The sequence below is a fragment of the Pimephales promelas genome, chromosome 4, assembly GCF_988280905.1.
Source record: "Pimephales promelas chromosome 4, fPimPro1.hap1.1, whole genome shotgun sequence".
Classification (NCBI taxonomy): domain Eukaryota; kingdom Metazoa; phylum Chordata; class Actinopteri; order Cypriniformes; family Leuciscidae; genus Pimephales; species Pimephales promelas.
In genome coordinates, this window is record NC_142772.1 from 18,993,038 (window position 1) to 19,001,677 (window position 8,640).

Here is an 8,640-nt window from a genome sequence, read left to right on the forward strand (position 1 = left end):
AACTTTTTTCATAGGAACTTTTTTTTTTGCCCCAGACCGCTTGCTTACTGCGTTTACACCGCGGTCTAAAGTACCGGTCCGGGGCGGGAAGATTATGTAGTGAACTGCGTGCGACTGCTCCTCCCAGTCTGCGCGTTTGTTTTGAGTTTTGAGTGGGGGAATTGGCCGGAACTTCATTTAGACCCTGGTTCCTGCGGTGTAAACACGCCGAGCACCACCCCAAAATTCCTAGTTCCTGGAGAAAGTTCCTGCGGTGGAAACGCGGCTTTAAACAACAATGTCTTGGACTACCAACCTGAAGCTGGATGTTAATAACCAGTATAGGATATGTATATAGTTCGTTCCAGCTTCTTTTGTTACGTTCTGAATAATATATTAAAAAAATATATTTCTAAATTAATTTCACTGTAGCCTATATAGTCAAAGTATGAAAGAAATGTATTTTTAGAATAACCCATTTCTACATTAAACACAATACGCCATACTCTCCTTTGATTAAAGGCGACACTTCTGGTTTTCTTCCCACCGGAGCCATTTCAAAATGGCGTCTGCATGAAATCAGCGTATAGACAGTAAAAGAAATGGACACAGCGACCCCATTGTTTTCAATGGAGAACATCGAAGCCTGTTAAAGTAACACCAGGTAACTTTTCAACCTTCATAATATTATTTCCAAGTCTCTTGTGATGGTACATCGACTTACAATAGGTTGAATGACATGCCTGCCATAGCCTGAAGGGGTCTGTAGCTTTTTTAGTCGTACTTTTAAACTTCAAGTTTTGGGTAGTAACCCGGCGAACAAAGAGAACTACAAAATTCGACTGCTGTTACGGAATATACGTCACTTCCACCACCCCCACTTCCTTAAAATCGGACGTGCGAGCCAAATGTTATAGTCATGGCCAAAGCAGCACAGAAAAACAAGAAAGCAAAGGTTTTATCGGACGAAAGCAAAAAGAGAAAAAGAGAAAGTGATCGCGTTAAAGGCAGAACGAGGATCAACTTTGGGCCAGTGTTTCTGGCGTGAGCTGAAGGAGGAGGACGGGGGCGAACCCATGCATACTTGGCTGTCATGCTTTTGGACTAGTAAGTACGTTATATTGGTTGCATACTAGCCTATCTCTATCCTCTTTGTTTTTTTGTCTGCCTTACTATGTTACGGAAGCTATCTTATCCTCCGTTAATTAAAAAAAAAAGTTAACTGGTGTTTTAACTTCTAAACGGCGTGTACAAGTTTGTACAATATATAAGATGTACAAAATCATATTTTTGGATACCTATTAACATGTCTGTGATATTCGTTTTTTTTTTCTTGCCTTAAGCTGTAATGCAAATCGATTTTGCTGATTCATTTATGGTAGCTTGATATTATAATATTGATGATATACACTCACCGGCCACTTTATTAGGTACCCCATGCTAGTAACGGGTTGGACCCCCTTTTGCCTTCAGAACTGCCTCAATTCTTCGTGGCATAGATTCAACAAGGTGCTGGAAGCATTCCTCAGGGAGTTTGGTCCATATTGACATGATGGCATCACACAGTTGCCGCAGATTTGTCGGCTGCACATCCATGATGCGAATCTCCCGTTCCACCACATCCCAAAGATGCTCTATTGGATTGAGATCTGGTGACTGTGGAGGCCATTTGAGTACAGTGAACTCATTGTCATGTTCAAGAAACCAGTCTGAGATGATTCCAGCTTTATGACATGGCGCATTATCCTGCTGAAAGTAGCCATCAGAAGTTGGGTACATTGTGGTCATAAAGGGATGGACATGGTCAGCAACAATACTCAGGTAGGCTGTGGCGTTGCAACGATGCTCAATTGGTACCAAGGGGCCCAAAGAGTGCCAAGAAAATATTCCCCACACCATGACACCACCACCACCAGCCTGAACCGTTGATACAAGGCAGGATGGATCCATGCTTTCATGTTGTAGACGCCAAATTCTGACCCTACCATCCGAATGTCGCAGCAGAAATCGAGACTCATCAGGCCAGGCAACGTTTTTCCAATCTTCTATTGTCCAATTTCGATGAGCTTGTGCAGTTTGCAGCCTCAGTTTCCTGTTCTTAGCTGAAAGGAGTGGCACCCGGTGTGGTCTTCTGCTGCTGTAGCCCATCTGCCTCAAAGTTCGACGTACTGTGCGTTCAGAGATGCTCTTCTGCCCACCTTGGTTGTAACGGGTGGTTATTTGAGTCACTGTTGCCCTTCTATCAGCTCGAACCAGTCTGGCCATTCTCCTCTGACCTCTGGCATCAACAAGGCATTTCCGCCCACAGAACTGCCGCTCACTGGATGTTTTTTCTTTTTCGGACCATTCTCTGTAAACCCTAGAGATGGTTGTGCGTGAAAATCCCAGTAGATTAGCAGTTTCTGAAATACTCAGACCAGCCCTTCTGGCACCAACAATCATGCCACGCTCAAAGTCACTCAAATCACCTTTCTTCCCCATACTGATGCTCGGTTTGAACTGCAGGAGATTGTCTTGACCATGTCTACATGCCTAAATGCACTGAGTTGCCGCCATGTGATTGGCTGCTTAGAAATTAAGTGTTAACGAGCAGTTGGACAGGTGTACCTAATAAAGTGGCCGGTGAGTGTATGGTTATTATCTACCACTCAAACATTGCATTGAAGTATCATATAGATTCAGTAAAACGGTAACCAATAGACTTGGCTAATATAATGACGCTGGCTTGTAAACGTGAGCATCGTGATCATTTGTCGTTAAAAAAAATAAAACCCATGAAATGATATTCATATGACATGCTAAAAATTATATGTCACTCTACCTGGGATGAAGACATTTCACACGCGACGCAAGCAGAACACCTGCATGTGACCTCCTCCTACAGTGTTCAGGGCAATAACATGGTTGTTGTCAACAAATGCGCGTGCATGTAAGATGACAGAGTTTACGACAGCAGTAGAGGACAATACTGTTTCCCAACTGTAGGGGGACCCCGAGAGTAAAAAATACCTGGTGTTACTTTAAAAGCTGAGAGCCAGGCATACTGCGCAGGCTCAAACTGAGCCTGTCTTTTGAGCAACCTGTATGTCTTCTAGTAGCTGTGCCGAGTGAAATCTGAATAATTCCCTTCCGAATGTCACAGAGATGGAGAGAGTGAGTATTAGCTGTCCATGAGCTAGCAGCAGAATCAACTTTATGACTCTCTATGGGCTTCTGCCTTGACTTTATCGGACTTTATGCCTCCACGTAGTGATGGGGACGAGACCCGCCGAGTCCAAGTCAAGACCGAGTCTTTGAAGGGTTGAGTCGAGACTGAGTGTAACAAGGTGCAGGGAAGAAGGAGACAGGAACCGGATAATATTAAAAAATAAAACTTTATTTAAACAAAATAAACAAACAAATTACCTGCCAGCAGCCCCTCACAGACGACTGCTGGCTACCGAAAATAAAACATAAATACCGACCTGCAGCCCCTCGCGGACGACTGCTGGCTTACCAAATAAAATATAAAATACAAACAAAAGCAGGCCTGTTCCTTTCTCGATCATCCACTCCGTCGCCATCAGTTTTGATATACATAATTTAATATCACCCCAGTTAATAATCAAAAGTTAGGCCTACAGACTAAGCTAGATTGGGAATTGTTTAGAGCAGTTGTCTTACCGTCTTAAAGGGATAGTTAACTTTGAAATTAACTTTTGGTATGTTTTAACTTGCGTCAAGGGCACCCAAGATATAGGTGTCTTTGGCAGACTCGCTGCTCCTCTTGCCGCCGCTCACATCAGGCAGCAACTGAAGATACTGATGGCTCTGATGGCAGTATCTTTGCATTGCACCATGGGATGTCATTTCCAAATAATGCCCGTCAACATTGCATTTTATTATTATTGTTGTTATGTGTTGTGTGGTTTTTTAATATGAACATAAAAAATGCACTGGAAAAAAAATCTTGAGGAAAATTACGAGTCCTTCTCCTCCCACTGTGGTCCGAGACCGAGTCGAGACCGAGTCTTTGAAGGAACAAGTCGAGACGAGTCCGAGAAAGCAGAAAACAGTCTCGAGTCCGAGACCAGACTCGAGTACTACATCACTACTGTACCTCCACGTCCCCCCGATTGCCTGCGAGCTTCTCCTCCTGTCTATACGGTCATTTCTCTACTGTGTGACAGAGAGTCGATTTGTTATGACACAATCGTTAGCCTATTTTTACAAAAACTGCTTCTACGGGGCCATAACGTAAGATACAAGATAATGGAGCCTCTTTATACATTGTCATGTTTCTTTAAAAATAAATAATGGACAAATGAAGTCTTTGGACGCCTCAGATGTAAAGTTATTCGCTGTAAGTGACGCCAAAATGAATGGGAGTCAATGGAATGCTAACAGCAGGTGAAGATCTGCTACAATGGCGACTCGGTATTTATAGTCACACAAAACAAAAAAAAATCAGATAATCTCGCTAACTGCTTTAGCATAATCGCTGCCCTCTGAATCATACCGGTAATCGAATCGTGAGGTGCCTAGACTCCCACCCCAGTGGAACACCCCTGAAACAATCCCAACTACATATTTTACACCACTCACAAGGGAAAAGTCACTACTTATTTGGATTCCCTCGGTTATGGAGCTATTAATGTCTCATTCTAAGGTAATAAAAACATTACGGCTAATTAAGTAAGTTCTTTATACACCACTGAAAACATAGTTATGGATGTCATATTGCATTTCTGTTAATAGATACTCAACTTTGTTACACATTGCACCTTTAAGGCTGTTTCATCCGATTTAAAACTAGTTAAATTCATTGAGTGATTTGTAGTTTGTAAGAGAGAGGTGCGATTGAAACGCTTCTTACTGGATGTCGCAACGCTGTTTAATAATAGTGTCCGGGACCGGGAGTAAACACAACTCCTTTAAGCTTGCGTTTCGTTATCCACTGGACCGTGCTGCCTAGTTCAAAGTAAACTAGTGAAACGACTGAAACCAGCGCTATTTTGTTCTCTATTTGTTGTTACTGACCGAGAAACCGCTTCAGGTGGACAAATCCGAATCGTTTCAGACTGTTATGCACGCGCGTTTGGCCAATTCATGGAAAGGAAATAACCAAACCAACGAATGATTAATATCGCTGGTTCAGTCGACAGAAATACGGGACACACATAAGAACTGCTGAAATATTCGGACTGTAAACTTTTCTCTCAGGTCAGTCGGAGCGCTCATGGTACACACACAGTGCGGATAGTCGCCCAGCTGCACGCGCCACTACGGCCACGCGCGTATCTAACCAAATTAAGCCGCACCACCAGAAAATAGGAGGCGGGAGGTTGGGGTGCCCTCGGCCGTATGGAGATGATTGGCGGGCCGCACTTGGTCCGCGGGCCGCCAATTGAATAGCCCTGATCTAGATAGTAGCCTATAGAAAACTGAAAGATAGTGCTCGACTTGGCGACCCATACAAAATCTCCCGCGACCCACTTGTGGGTCGGGACCCCGCCTTTGGGAATGACTGGTCTAGCTGACAAGCTTGAGTGTAAGAGGGCATCCATCAATGCCCAACCCTTTAACAACCAGGATGTGCGCCGACACCCACAGCTGTTCGTTCGAGAGGGGGAAAGGGTGAGGGCTAGCCGCTCAAACCCTGTTCTCAACCCCCTGAATGTAGCCAGGGACTGGCAGATGCGAGTCGACCTAAGTCAGAAGCTCATTTTCCCTCCTGAGATTGCAACAACCAACCTGCGACCAGACCTCATTCTCTGGTCTAAGTCCTGCCGGCTCGCCTTCATCGTAGAATTGACCGTTCCCTGGGAGGATGCCATCGAAGAAGCGTATGAGCGCAAGAAACTGCGCTATTCCAACTTAGCAGCTGAGGCAGAAGAAAGAGGCTGGAAGATAAGGGTGCGTCCGGTGGAGTTGGGGTGTAGGGGCTTTGTAGCCAGCACAACAGCAAAGCTTCTTAGGGAAATTGGAGTCAGGGGGCAGGGTTACAGACAAGCCATCAAAGAACTGGCTAACACCGCAGAGAGGACGAGCCATTGGCTGTGACTGAAGAGGAGTGACACCACCAGGGCTGCTAAGGCGAGCAGCTAACCGCGGGACACACACCCAGGCTTGATCAACCTGTGGTGGGCCTGCCTCAGCAGAGGGTGTATTGTGATATTTGGCCGAAACACCCTGTGATGCTGCGGTACACAACTGACGATGTGTCCCGCTGGTAAAGCCCTATAGCAGCCATCCTTCAAGAACTTCCAAATTAGAAGTGGTGCAACATTAGGGATTGCAACATCTAGTCCTTTATCAATCCGTTAGGTGTGTGTATATGGACAAGCAGGACTTTTTTATATTTATGTTGTTTGTGTTGGAGTCTGTGTTGTGCTCAAGGCAGGTCGTTTTTAGGTGTTATCCAACATGACATCATGACTTTTGCGTAAACATACACGCCACTTTCGAGTCAAGTGTTATCTCTACGCATTTTGAGCTATCTGCGTGTATGTCTACGCCATTAACGTCTGAGTGATTCCGCGTGTCTGAACACAACTCACTCGACGTGCTGCAGAAATATGCGCATGCCCTTTCCTGCATATTCCAAAGGGAGTGGTTGATGCAAATGTGTGGGTTAGTGACGTACCATAACCCAGCTGTAGTCCCAATCGAGTCGTTTTTGTAGGCGTTTACACTTCCTGGTTTTTAAAAGACGATATCTCTGCTTACATTGAACTTTCAGCGCTGCAACTTTGCAGATACTGTTCATGCACCAACAGCAACATGACACACTATTTAAAATGAAAAAAGTGAAATCGCAGTCAACCCCCCCCCTTTAATAGTGCAGTCGATTCTGTTGTTTACATCCGAGTGCCTCCATAATGGCCGCTCATCCGGGTTACCGCCCAGAACGTGACGTCGGTGAAAACCCTCAGATCACTCTGCTAGCCCACCACTGCTAGTCAGCGAGTAGCCTACACTCGCAAATAGAACACTTATCTCAAACAATATATGTATTAAACTGTTCTTACCTCTGTAAACATAATGTTGACCTCCTTGCAGCAGATGACTTGTGAAGTGTGCACGTACGAGTGCGCGCTGTGAGAGTGAGCAGAAAGGAAGAGCAGTTCTGTTTTTTGGCCACAGGTGTCAGTCGCGAGTTTAAATTTCAGGAAAAGCCGCATCCTCGAGCTACAAAAGCTTTCTGGAACCACAACCACACCTGGGGACCCTTTGATGGACATGGGCTGCCAATACTGTCAATCAACACACTCTTAAACGCACCACGTGGGACTAGAGGAAGGACGGAGTAGGAAATGATGGAGATAGAGGGTGCGGGTGTGAGTGGAAATAAACGGAAGAAAAAGAGCTCATTGGAAATATCAGATGTTTATTCTGAGGTAAAAGATAGGGAAATGGGAAAAGAGTTTAATGTGTTTATCACACTAGTGCAGGAAGGAGGGACTTTTGATGTATGGAGTCCAATACAACTTTCGAAAGCCATACATAAGGAAGGTTGACTGAAAAACTCCACTATGCTGGCCACTATTGTAAATCATTTGCCACATTTAACACCTTCTCAAGCAGCTGATGTATCATGTGTGATAGGTGAAATGTGGATGGATGTAGATTTGCACAGATTATGTGCAGTACACTTTTTTTAAAGGCACATATAGACAGATGGTTATGCACACACAAATTAACTTCTTAACATACAGTTTCTTTATGGCGAGACAGTGCTGAACTTTACCCATAAAGTTCTGGCAGGTGATAAACTATCAGGTAACCACATCTTTTCCCTGCTCATAATCTTTTGTCCTTTTATAAATATTATCCTCTTGGTTAAAATGGTGTCTAAATACATTTACATTTGACTAACTTAATCATTTTTTATAAATTTCATGATTGCAGGGATGCTTTGAAAAGTTTTGCATTTCTGTTTTTTGTACCAGGGGGTGGCAATATTTCATTGATATTGGCTGATTTTGACTTCTAGATTGCTTGTTTGACATAAAATACATAAAAAATAGTTAAGTGTAATTTATTCCTGTGATCAAAGCTGAATTTACAGCATCATTACTCCAGTCTTCAGTGTCGCATGAGAAATTATTATGTTGCTCAAGAAACATTTATGATTATTACATTTAAATATATTACATAGATTTACATTTTTATTTCAGGATTTTTCGATGAATAGAAAGTTGAAAAGAACATAATTGATCTGAAATGGAAAGCTTTTGTAACATTAATCACTACCATTCAAAAGTTTGGGGTCAGTAAGAATTTATTTTTTTATTTTTGGGGGAAAGAAATTAGAAAATACTTTTATTCATCAAGAATGAGTTACGTAAATTGATCAAAAGTAACAGTAAAGACATGTATAATGTTAGAAAAGATTATATTTTAAATAAATGCTGTTCTTTTGAACTTTCTATTCATCATAGAATTTTGGGGGGAAAATGGTACACGACTGTTTTCAACATTGAAAATAATAATTTATGTTTTTTGAGCATAAAACCAGCATATTTTAGAATGATTTCTGAAGGATCATGTTACACTGAAAACTGATATGTAAACAGCAACAGTAATGATGTTTCAAAATTCAGCTTTCAAATTACATTTTAAAATACATTAAAATAGAAAACAGTCATTTTACAGTTTTTCTCAATTGCTTTGGCACAT